At 41.8% G+C, this 11,947-nt stretch overlaps 2 non-coding genes across 2 annotated transcripts; one reads left to right on the forward strand and one right to left on the reverse strand.

Annotated features, from left to right (window-relative positions):
- Window positions 1–1,761: 1,761 nt before the first annotated feature.
- LOC112731188 (small nucleolar RNA R71) lies at window positions 1,762–1,869 on the reverse strand. Its single transcript, XR_003166977.1, has one exon. It is a non-coding gene; the product is annotated as a small nucleolar RNA R71 (small nucleolar RNA).
- Window positions 1,870–11,628: 9,759 nt separating this feature from the next.
- Window positions 11,629–11,736, forward strand: LOC112730915 (small nucleolar RNA R71). Its single transcript, XR_003166716.1, has one exon. It is a non-coding gene; the product is annotated as a small nucleolar RNA R71 (small nucleolar RNA).
- Window positions 11,737–11,947: the final 211 nt, after the last annotated feature.

Genomic DNA, 11,947 nt, shown 5'->3' on the forward strand with positions numbered 1-11,947 from the left:
CGCTTTCTCGAAGAACGGCGCGTACGCACCAAGTGCGCCTATGCGCGAGGGGTCATTCTGCTAAAAATTTTCTAAGTTAAAAGCTGCAGAATTTACAGATTCAAACCCCAATCTCCCGACGGACATAACTTCCTCATTTTAAATCGTTTTTCACTCGTTCTTCGAACGGCATGGACATCCTGGATCCAATTTCATTTCTAAACAGATTTGGCACAAATCAGAGATCCGTAGTCCAAGTTATGTCTCGTCAAAGTATGCTCAAAAACCATGTTTTCATACAAAACCACAAGGTGCCATTTTCAAAACAAGCCACTTTCAACTCTTTTCAAAATCAATCAAACATGCCAATTTCAACCCTTCTCTTTGAAATCATTCAAAATGTACCAAAATCAACAACAAGCCATCCTCAACTCACACATTGACACTTTACCAAGGTTTCCAAAACCACATCCAACCATTTTAACACTTCTCAATCAAATGGCTAAAGGACAAACACAATATCATGTCATACATCCTTCCTCATCCCAATTTCCAATAATACCATTTTCAATTAACCATCATTATACATAATCAACATCATACTCACCATCAACATGATACCACCCATCAATTCAACATCAATCATCCATCAAGCATATATCACAACATGCATTTATCATATTTCACACAATCAAGGCATCAATATTCATAATCACATATATGAACACATCATATATTTCAACCATTCAACAACACCAACAATTCAATGCCTATCTTAGGGCCTCTAGCCTAAGTATTTCCTACCACATTACATATTAGATACGGGAAACCAAAACCATACCTTAGCCGATTTCCCAAGCTCAACCGGAGCACTTCCAAACCACTTTTCCTCAAGCTCTCAAGGTCTCAACACCTCCAAGAACAGATTTTATCACACAAAACCCTCTTCCAAGCTTTCCAAAATCACCAATCAAGCTCCAATATTCACATATACACAACCTAAGCCACAATCATCATACCCATACACAACATCTCAATACCCAAACATCATAGAACAACAAATTATACTAGGGTTGAGAATCTTACCACACCCAAGGTCCAAAGAGACAAGATTAACCTTCTCCTTCAAGAGAGTTGGGTCCTATAACATCAAAGAACCCAAAATCTCAACATTTTACCCATGAAACTCGAAAATAAGGGCTGGAATTTCGAACAGAAACACGTGGCTTACCTCAAGATTAGTTGTATGGGTTTTGTAGAGCTCTCCGCGGTGAACGCGTGGCCGCAAACGGAGCGGCAATCGGAGCTCTAGATCAAAAGTTATGGTGGTTTGAAGATCAAGTGAGAGAAAGAACTTGAGAGAGTGTTCTTCCTCCCCTCTCTTCAATTTCAGCGTGTTTGAGTGTGTTGTGAGGAGAGAGAGTGCTGAAAACTAGGGTTTTGGTTTAGTTATGTTGGGCCAAGGGCCCACTTTGGGTCCGGTTGGCCCGGTTTGACCCGTTCGGTCCAATCTTGGTCCGATTTCTATAAAATTGGTACCGAAATTCTCGTCTCAATTTCCTCTATCACATTTAGCCATAAAAATAACATTTTTGGCTTTCTAGAATAAATTCTCATTTATGGGTTAATTAGCCATTAATTAACCGGGTCTTACATTTCCTTTTTGCTGTAAGAGACAGAGCTAGAGTGTGGTTAGACTCTCAACCCAAAGATAGCCTGAACTCTTGGGATAAGCTGGTCACGGCTTTCTTAGCCAAGTTCTTTCCTCCTCAAAAGCTGAGCAAGCTTAGAGCTGATGTTCAAACCTTCAGACAGAAAGAAGGTGAATCCCTCTATGAAGCTTGGGAAAGATACAAGCAGCTGACCAAAAAGTGTCCTTCTGACATGCTTTCAGAATGGACCATCCTGGATATATTCTATGATGGTTTATCTGAGCTATCAAAGATGTCATTGGATACTTCTGCAGGTGGATCCATTCACCTCAAGAAAACGCCTGCAGAAGCTCAAGAACTCATTGACATGGTTGCTAATAACCAGTTCATGTACACTTCTGAGAGGAATCCTGTGAATAATGGGACGCCTATGAAGAAGGGAGTTCTTGAAATTGATACTCTGAATTCCATATTGGCTCAGAATAAAATATTGACTCAACAAGTCAATATGATTTCCCAAAGTCTGAATGGAATGCAAGCTGCATCCAACAGTACTCAAGAGGCATCTTCTGAAGAAGAAGCTTATGATCCTGAGAACCCTGCAATAGCAGAGGTGAATTACTTAGGTGAACCTTATGGAAACACCTATAACTCATCATGGAGAAATCATCCAAATTTCTCATGGAAGGATTAAAAGCCTCAACAAGGCTTTAATAATGGTGGAAGAAACAGGTTTAGCAATAGCAAGCCTTTTCCATCATCCACTCAGCAACAGACAGAGAATTCTGAGCAGAATCCATCTAGCTTAGCAAACTTAGTCTCTGATCTATCTAAGGCCACTGTGAGTTTCATGAATGAAACAAGGTCTTCCATTAGAAATTTGGAAGCACAAGTGGGCCAGCTGAGTAAAAGGATCACTGAAATCCCTCCTAGTACTCTCCCAAGCAATACAGAAGAGAATCCAAAAGGAGAGTGCAAGGCCATTGACATAAGCATCATGGCCGAACCTGTAAGGGAAGGAGAGGACATGAATCCCAAGGAGGAAGATCTCCTGGGACGTCCAGTGATCAATAAGGAGTTTCCCTCTAAGGAACCAAAGGAATCTGAGGCTCATCTAGAGACCATAGAGATTCCATTAAACCTCCTTATGCCATTCATGAGCTCTGATGAGTATTCCTCTTCTGAAGAGAATGAGGATGTTACTGAAGAGCAAGCTGCCAAGTCCCTTGGTGCAATCATGAAGCTAAATGCCAAATTATTTGGTATTGAGACTTGGGAAGATGAACCTCCCTTTTTCACCAATGAACTAAGTGATCAGGATCAACTGACACTACCTCAGAAGAGACAGGATCCTGGAAAGTTCATAATACCTTGTACCATAGGCACCATGATCTTTAAGGCTCTGTGTGACCTTGGTTCAGGGATAAACCTCATGGCCCTCTCTGTAATAGAGAAACTGGGAATCTATGGTGTGCAAGCTGCTAAAATCTCATTAGAGATGGCAGATAATTCAAGAAAACAGGCTTATGGACAAGTAGAGGACGTGTTAGTAAAGGTTGAAGGCCTTTACATCCCTGCTGATTTCATAGTCCTGGATACTGGAAAGGAAGAGGATGAATCCATCATCCTAGGAAGACCTTTCCTAGCCACAGCAAGAGCTGTGATTGACGTGGACAGAGGAGAATTGATCCTTCAAATAAATGAGGACAACCTTGTGATTACAACTCAAGGATCTCTCTCTGCATCCATGGAGAGGAAGCATAAAAAGCTTCTCTCAAAGCAGAGTCAAACAAAGCCCCCACAGTCAAACTCTAAGTTTGGTGTTGGCAGGCCACAACCAAACTCTAAGTTTGGTGTCAAACCCCCATATCCAAACTCTAAGTTTGGTGTTGGGAGGTCTCAACAACGCTCTGCACATCTGTGAGGCTCCATGAGAGCCCACTGTCAAGCTATTGACATTAAAGAAGCGCTTGTTGGGAGGCAACCCAATTTTTATTTATCTAACTATATTTTTCATAGTTATATGTCTTTATAGGTTCATGATCATGAGGAGTTACAAAATAAATATAAAAATTGAAAACGGAATCAAAAACAGCAGAAGAAAAATCACACCCTGGAGGAAGCATCTGCCTGGCGTTCAATGCCAGAACAGAGCAGTATCTAGGCGCTGAACGCCCAAAATGGGCATCATCTGGGCGCTGAACGCCAGAATTGCACCCTGGAGAGGAGCTGGAGCTGAACGCCCAGAACAAGCATGGTTCTGGCGTTCAACGCCAGAAATAGGCAACAAATGGGCGTTGAACGCCCAAAATGGGCACCAACATGGCGCTGAACGCCCAGAGTTGTGTGCAAGGGCATTTTACATGCCTAATTTGGTGCAAGGTTGTAATTCCTTGAACACCTCAGGATCTGTGGACCCCACAGGATCATCTCAAGATTTGTGGACCCCACAGGATCATCTCAGGATCTGTGAATCTCACAGGATCCCCACCCACCTCACCCTCTCTCTCTCCATTCATGGTTATCCCTTCTGTTTTCCATTCACCACTCACATCCATACACACATCCCTCTATCTCCTCCATATCTTCTTCTTCTTCATCTATTCTTTCTTCTCTTGCTCGAGGGCGAGCAAGATTCTAAGTTTGGTGTGGTAAAAGCATAAGCTTTTTGTTTTTCCATTACCATTAATGGCACCTAAGGCCAGAGAAACCTCAAGAAAGAGGAAAGGGAAGACAATTGCTTCCACCTCTGAGCCATGGGAGATGGAAAGATTCATCTCACAAGCCCATCACTAAGAAAAGGATGGAGCAAACAAGAGATCACATTCATGGATCTCAACAGGCACATGAAGAAGCTCATCATCAAGAAATCCCTGAGATACCTCAAGGGATGCACTTTCCTCCTCAGAATTCTTGGGAGCAAATCAACACCTCCCTAGGAGAATTAAGTTCCAACATGGGACAACTAAGGGTGGAACATCAAGAGCACTCCATCATCCTTCATGAAATAAGAGAAGATCAAAAAGCAATGAGGGAGGAGCAACAAAGACAAGGAAGAGACATAGAAGAGTTCAAGGACATCATTGGTTCCTCAAGAAGGAAACGCCACCATCACTAAGGTGGACTCATTCCTTGTTCTTATTTCTTCTGTTTTTTGTTTTCTCTATGTTAAGTGCTTATCTATGTTTGTGTCTTCATTACATGATCATTAGTAGTTAGTAACTTTGTCTTAAAGTTATGAATGTCCTATGAATCCATCACCTCTCTTAAATGAAAAATGTTTTAATTCAAAAGAACAAGAAGTACATGAGTTTCGAATTTATCCTTGAACATAGCTTAATTATATTGATGTGGTGACAATGCTTCTTGTTTTCTGAATGTATGCTTGAACAGTGCATATGTTGGTGCACGAAATTGTGATGTCCAGGCTCGAACTATTCCTGGCACGTGAGCAACTTGGTACGCGTAATCGTTATTACACATTCATAATTTGTCACAACTTCGATACAACTAACCAGCAAGTGCACTAGGTCGTCCAAGTAATACTTTACGTGAGTAAGGGTCGAATCCCACGGAGATTGTTGGTATGAAGCAAGCTATTGTCACCTTGTAAATCTCAGTCAGGCAGATATAAAGTGATAATGGTGTTTTCGAATATTATATAATAAAATAGGGATAGAGATACTTATGTAAATCATTGGTAGGAATTTCAGATAAGCGAATGGAGATGCTTTTCGTTCCTCTGAACCTCTGCTTTCCTGCTATCTTCATCCAATCAGTCTCACTCCTTTCCATGGCTGGCTTTATGTGATACATCACCACTGTCAATGGCTACTTTCGGTCATCTCTCGGGAAAATGATCCAATGCCCTGTCACGGCACAGCTAATCGTCTGGAGGCATCACCCTTGCCAATGGCTTCATCTTATCCTCTCAGTGAATAATATGCTCACGCACCTTGTCACGGCACGGCTATTCATCTGTCGGTTCTCGATCATGCTGGAATAGGATTTACTATCCTTTTGCGTCTGTCACTAACGCCCTGCAATCGCGAGTTAGGAGCTCGTCACAGTCATTCAATCATTGAATCCTACTCGGAATACCACAGACAAGGTTTAGACCTTCCGGATTCTCTTGAATGCCGCCATCATTCTAGCTTACGCCACGAAGATTCTGGTTAGGAGATCTAAGAGATATTCATTCTAGCTCAATTCATGTAGAACAGAAGTGTTTGTCAGGCACGCGTTCATAAGGGAGAAGGATGATGAGCGTCACACATAATCATCACCTTCATCATGTTCTTGGGTGTGAATGGATATCTTAGAAGCGAAATAAGAAGAATTGAATAGAAAACAGTAGTACTTTGCATTAATCTTTGAGGAACAGCAGAGCTCCACACCTTAATCTATGGAGTGTAGAAACTCTACCGTATGAAAATACATAAGTGAAGGTCCAGGCATGGCCGAGATGGCCAGCCCCCTAAAACGTGATCAAAGGATCATAAGGTAACCCAAAGATGCCTAATACAATAGTAAGAGGTCCTATTTATAATAAACTAGCTACTAGGGTTTACATGAGTAAGTATTTGATGTATAAATCCACTTCCGGGGCCCACTTGGTGTGTGTTTGGGCTGAGCTTAAGTGTTGCACGTGCAGAGGCCATTTGTGGAGTTGAACGCCAGTTTTTGTGCCAGTTTGGGCGTTCAACTCTGGTTTTGGATCCTTTTCTGGCGCTGGACGCCAGATTTGGGTAGAAAGCTGGCGTTGAACGCCAGTTTACGTCGTCAATTCTTGGCCAAAGTATAGACTATTATATATTGCTGGAAAGCCCTGGATGTCTACTTTCCAACGCAATTGGAAGCGCGCCATTTCGAGTTCTGTAGCTCCAGAAAATCTACTTTGAGTGCAGGGAGGTCAGAATCCAACAGCATCAGCAGTCCTTTTTCAACCTCTGAATCTGATTTCTGCTCAAGTCTCTCAATTTCAGCCAGAAAATACCTGAAATCACAGAAAAACACACAAACTCATAGTAAAGTCCAGAAATGTGAATTTAACATAAAAACTTATGAAAACATCCCTAAAAGTAACTAGATCCTACTAAAAGCATAATAAAAACAATGCCAAAAAGCGTATAAATTATCCGCTCATCACAACACCAAACTTAAATTGTTGCTTGTCCCCAAGCAACTGAAAATCAAAATAGGATAAAAAGAATAGAATATACTATAAATTCCAAACTATCAATGAAACAGAGCTTCAATCATATGAGCGGGACTTATAGCTTTTTGCCTCTTGAATAGTTTTGGCATCTCACTTTATCCATTGAGGTTCAGAATGATTGGCATCTATAGGAACTTCAGATTTCGAATAGTGTTATTGACTCTCTTAGTTCAGTATGATGATTCTTGAACACAGCTTCTTTATGAGTCTTGGCCGTGGCCCTAAGCATTTTGTTTTCCAGTATTACCACCGGATACATAAATGCCACAGACGCATAATTGGGTGAACCTTTTCAGATTATGACTCAGCTTTGCTAAAGTCCCCAATTAGAGGTGTCCAGGGTTCTTAAGCACACTCTCTTTTTTTTTTTTTTTTTTTTGCTTTGGACCTTGACTTTAACCGCTCAGTCTCAAGTTTTCACTTGACACCTACACGCCACAAGCACATGGTTAGGGACAGCTTGGTTTAGCCGCTTAGACCAGGATTTTATTCCTTTAGGCCCTCCTATCCACTGATGCTCAAAGCCTTGGGATCCTTTTTAATTACCCTTGCCTTTTGGTTTTAAGGGTTATTGGCTTTTTGCTCTTGCCTCTTGGTTTTAAGAGCTTTGGCTTTTTCTGCTTGCTTTTTCTTTTTCTTTCTATTTTTTTCGCCTTTTTTTTTCTGCAAGCTTTGTTCTTTGCTGCTTTTTCTTGCTTCAAGAATCATTTTTATGATTTTTCAGATTATCAAATAACATGTCTCCTAGTCATCATTCTTTCAAGAGCCAACATATTTAACATTCTTAAACAACAACTTCAAAAGACATATGCACTGTTCAAGCATACATTCAGAAAACAAGAAGCATTGTCACCACATCAATATAATTAAACTAAGTTCAAGGATAAATTCGAAACTCATGTACTTCTTGTTCTTTTGAATTAAAACATTTTTCATTTAAGAGAGGTGATGGATTCATAGGACATTTATAACTTTAAGACAAAGTTACTAACTACTAATGATCATGTAATGAAGACACAAACATAGATAAGCACATAACATAGAAAACGAAAAGCAGAAGAATTAAGAACAAGGAATGAATCCACCTTAGTGATGGTGGCATTTCCTTCTTGAGGAATCAATGATGTCCTTGAGCTCTTCTATGTCTCTTCCTTGTCTTTGTTGCTCCTCCCTCATTGCTTTTTGATCTTCTCTTATTTCATGAAGCATGATGGAGTGCTCTTGATGTTCCACCCTTAGTTGTCCCATATTGGAACTCAATTCTCCTAGGGAGGTGTTTGATTTGCTCCCAATAGTTTTGTGGAGGAAAGTGCATTTGAGGCATCTCCGGGATCTCATGGAAATGAGCTTCTTGCGCCTCTTGAGCTCCATGGATGGGCTCTCTTGCTTGCTCCATCTTTTTCTTAGTGATGGGCTTGTCCTCTTTAATGAGGATATCTCCTCTATGTCAATCCCAGCTGAATTGCATAGGTGGCAAATGAGGTGAGGAAAGGCTAACCTTGCCATAGTGGAGGACTTGTCAGCCACCTTGTAGAGTTCTTGAGGTATAATCTCATGAACTTCCACCTCTTCTCCAATCATGATGCTATGGATCATGATGGCCCGGTCTATAGTAACTTCAGACCGGTTGCTAGTGGGAATGATTGAGCATTGAATAAATTCCAACCATCCTCTAGCTATAGGCTTGAGGTCCAATCTTCTTAGTTGAACCGGCTTGCCTTTGGAGTCAATCTTCCATTGAGCTCCTTCTACACATATGTCCATAAGGACTTGGTCCAACCTTTGATCAAAGTTGACTCTCCTTGTGTAGGGGCGTGCGTTCTCTTCCATGTATGGCAAGTTGAACGCCAACCTCACATTCTCCGGACTAAAATCTAAGTATTTCCCCCGAACCATTGTAACGTAGTTCTTTGGATCCGGGTTCTTACTTTGATCATGGTTCTTGGTGATCCATGCATTGGCATAGAACTCTTGAACCATTAGGATACCGACTTGTTGAATGGGATTTGTTAGAACTTCCCAACCTCTTCTTTGAATTTCATGTCGGATCTCCGGATACTCATTTCTTTTGAGTTTAAAAGGGACCTCAGGGATCACCTTCTTCTTGGCCACAACATCATAGAAGTGGTCTTGATGGGCTTTGGAGATGAATCTTTCCATCTCCCATGACTCGGATGTGGAAGCTTTTGTCTTCCCTTTCCCTCTTCTAGAGGATTCTCCGGTCTTGGGTGCCATCAATGGTAATGGAAAAACAAAAAAGCTATGCTTTTACCACACCAAACTTAGAATATTGCTCGCCCTCGAGCAATAAACAAAAGAATAGAAGAAGAAAAAGAAGAAATATGGAGAGGGAGAGGGAGAAGTGGTTTCGGCCAAGGAGAGTGTAGAGGGGTGTGTTGTGTGAATTTGAAGAAGAATGGATGGCTTTATATAGGGTAGGGAGGTGGGGTTAAGGTTCGGCCATATGGGTGAGTTTGGGTGGGAAATTGGTTTTGAATTTTGAAGGTAGTGGAGTTTATGAGGTAGGTTTATGGGGAAGAGAGATTGAGGTGATTGGTGAGGGGTTTTTAGGGAAGAGTGTTTATGGGGTTGTGTGAAAGAGAGTGGTGAGGAGAGGTGAGTGGAGGTAGGTGGGGATCCTGTGTGGTCCACAGATCCTGAGTGGATCCTGTGGGATCCACAGATCCTGAGGTGTCAAGGATTTACATCCCTGCACCCATTAGGCATGTAAAAATGCCTTTGTACACAACTCTGGGCGTTCAGCGCCAGGTTGGTGGCCATTTTGGGCGTTCAACGCCCATCTGTGTGCCATTTCTTGCGTTGAACGCCAGAACCATGCCTGTTCTGGCGTTTAGCACCCAGAAGCTGCCCATTTTGGGCGTTCAGCGCCAGAACCATGCTCTGTTCTGGCGCTGAACGCCAGACAGATGCTCCTCCAGGGTGTGATTTTTCTTCTGCTGTTTTTGATTCCGTTTTCAATTTTTATATTTATTTTGTGACTCCACATGATCATGAACCTAAGAGAACATGAAAAACAATAAAATTAAGAATTAGATAAACATTGGGTTGCCTCCCAACAAGCGCTTCTTTAATGTCAATAGCTTGACAGTGAGCTCTCATGGAGCCTCACAGATGTGCAGAGCTTTGTTGAAACTCTCCAACACCAAACTTAGAGTTTGGATATGGGAGTTCAACACCAAACATAGAGTTTGACTGTGGGGGCTCTGGTTGACTCTGCTTGGAGAGAAGCTTTTTCTGCTTCCTCTCCATGGTTGCAGAGGGAGATCCTTGAGTTTTAAACACAAGGGAGTTCTCATTCCATTGAAGGAATATTTCACCTCTGTCAACATCAATCACAGCTCTTGCTGTGGCCAGGAAAGGTCTTCCTAGGATGATGGATTCATCCTCTTCCTTTCCAGTATCCAGGACTATGAAATCAGCAGGGATGTAAAGGCCCTCAACCTTTACTAATACATCTTCTACTTGTCCATAAGCCTGTTTTCTTGAGCTGTCTGCCATCTCTAGTGAGATTTTAGCAGCTTGCACCCCATAGATTCCCAGTTTCTCTATTACAGAGAGGGGCATGAGGTTTATTCCTGAACCAAGGTCACACAGAGCTTTAAAGATCATAGTGCCTATGGTACAGGGTATTATGAACTTTCCAGGATCCTGTCTCTTCTGAGGTAATGTCAGTTGATCCAGATCACTCAATTCATTGATGAACAAGGGAGGTTCAACTTCCCAAGTATCAATGCCAAATAATTTGGCATTCAGCTTCATGATTGCACCAAGAAACTTGGCTGTTTGCTCTTCAGTAACATCCTCATTCTCTTCAGAAGAGGAATACTCATCAGAGCTCATGAAGGGTATAAGGAGGTTCAATGGAATCTCTATGGTCTCTAGATGAGCCTCAGAGTCCTTTGGTTCCTCAGAGGGAAGCTCCTTATTGATCACTGGACGTCCCAGGAGGTCTTCCTCCTTGGGATTCACGTCCTCTCCTCTCCTCACAGGTTCGGCCATGGTGCTTATGTCAATGGCCTTGCACTCTCCTTTTGGATTCTCTTCTGTATTGCTTGGGAGAGTACTAGGAGGGATTTCAGTGATCCTTTTACTCAGCTGGCCCACTTGTGCTTCCAAGTTTCTAATGGAAGACCTTGTTTCATTCATGAAACTTACAGTGGCCTTGGACAGATCAGAGACTAAATTTGCTAAATTAGAAGTATTTTGTTCAGAGTTCTCTGTCTGTTGCTGAGTTGATGATGGAAAAGGCTTGCTATTGCTAAACCTGTTTCTTCCACCATTATTAAAGCCTTGTTGAGGCTTTTGATCCTTCCATGAGAAATTTGGATTATTTCTCCATGTTGAGTTATAGGTGTTTCCATAAGGTTCACCTAAGTAATTTACCTCTGCTATTGCAGGGTTCTCAGGATCATAGGCTTCTTCTTCAGAAGATGCCTCTTGAGTACTGTTGGATGCAGCTTGCATTCCATGCAGACTCTGAGAGATCATATTGACTTGCTGAGCCAATATTTTATTCTGAGCCAATATGGCATTCAGAGTATCAACTTCAAGAACTCCCTTCTTCATAGGCGTCCCATTACTCACAAGATTCCTTTCAGAAGTGTACATGAACTGGTTATTAGCAACCATGTCAATGAGTTCTTGAGCTTCTGCAGGCGTTTTCTTTAGGTGAATGGATCCACCTGCAGAAGTGTCCAGTGACATCTTTGATAGCTCAGATAAACCATCATAGAATATATCCAGGATGGTCCATTCTGAAAGCATGTCAGAAGGACACTTTTTGGTCAACTGTTTGTATCTTTCCCAAGCTTCATAGAGGGATTCACCTTCTTTCTGTCTGAAGGTTTGAACATCAGCTCTAAGCTTGCTCAGCTTTTGAGGAGGAAAGTACTTGGCTAAGAAAGCCGTGACCAGCTTATCCCAAGAGTTCAGGCTGTCTTTATGTTGAGAATCCAACCATAATCTAGCTCTGTCTCTTACAGCAAAAGGGAAAAGCATGAGCCTGTAGACTTCAGGATCTACTCCATTAGTCTTAACAGTATCACATATCTGCAAGAATTCAGTTAAGAACTGAAAA

Source organism: Arachis hypogaea, chromosome 12, assembly GCF_003086295.3.
Source record: "Arachis hypogaea cultivar Tifrunner chromosome 12, arahy.Tifrunner.gnm2.J5K5, whole genome shotgun sequence".
Taxonomy (NCBI): Eukaryota; Viridiplantae; Streptophyta; class Magnoliopsida; order Fabales; family Fabaceae; genus Arachis; species Arachis hypogaea.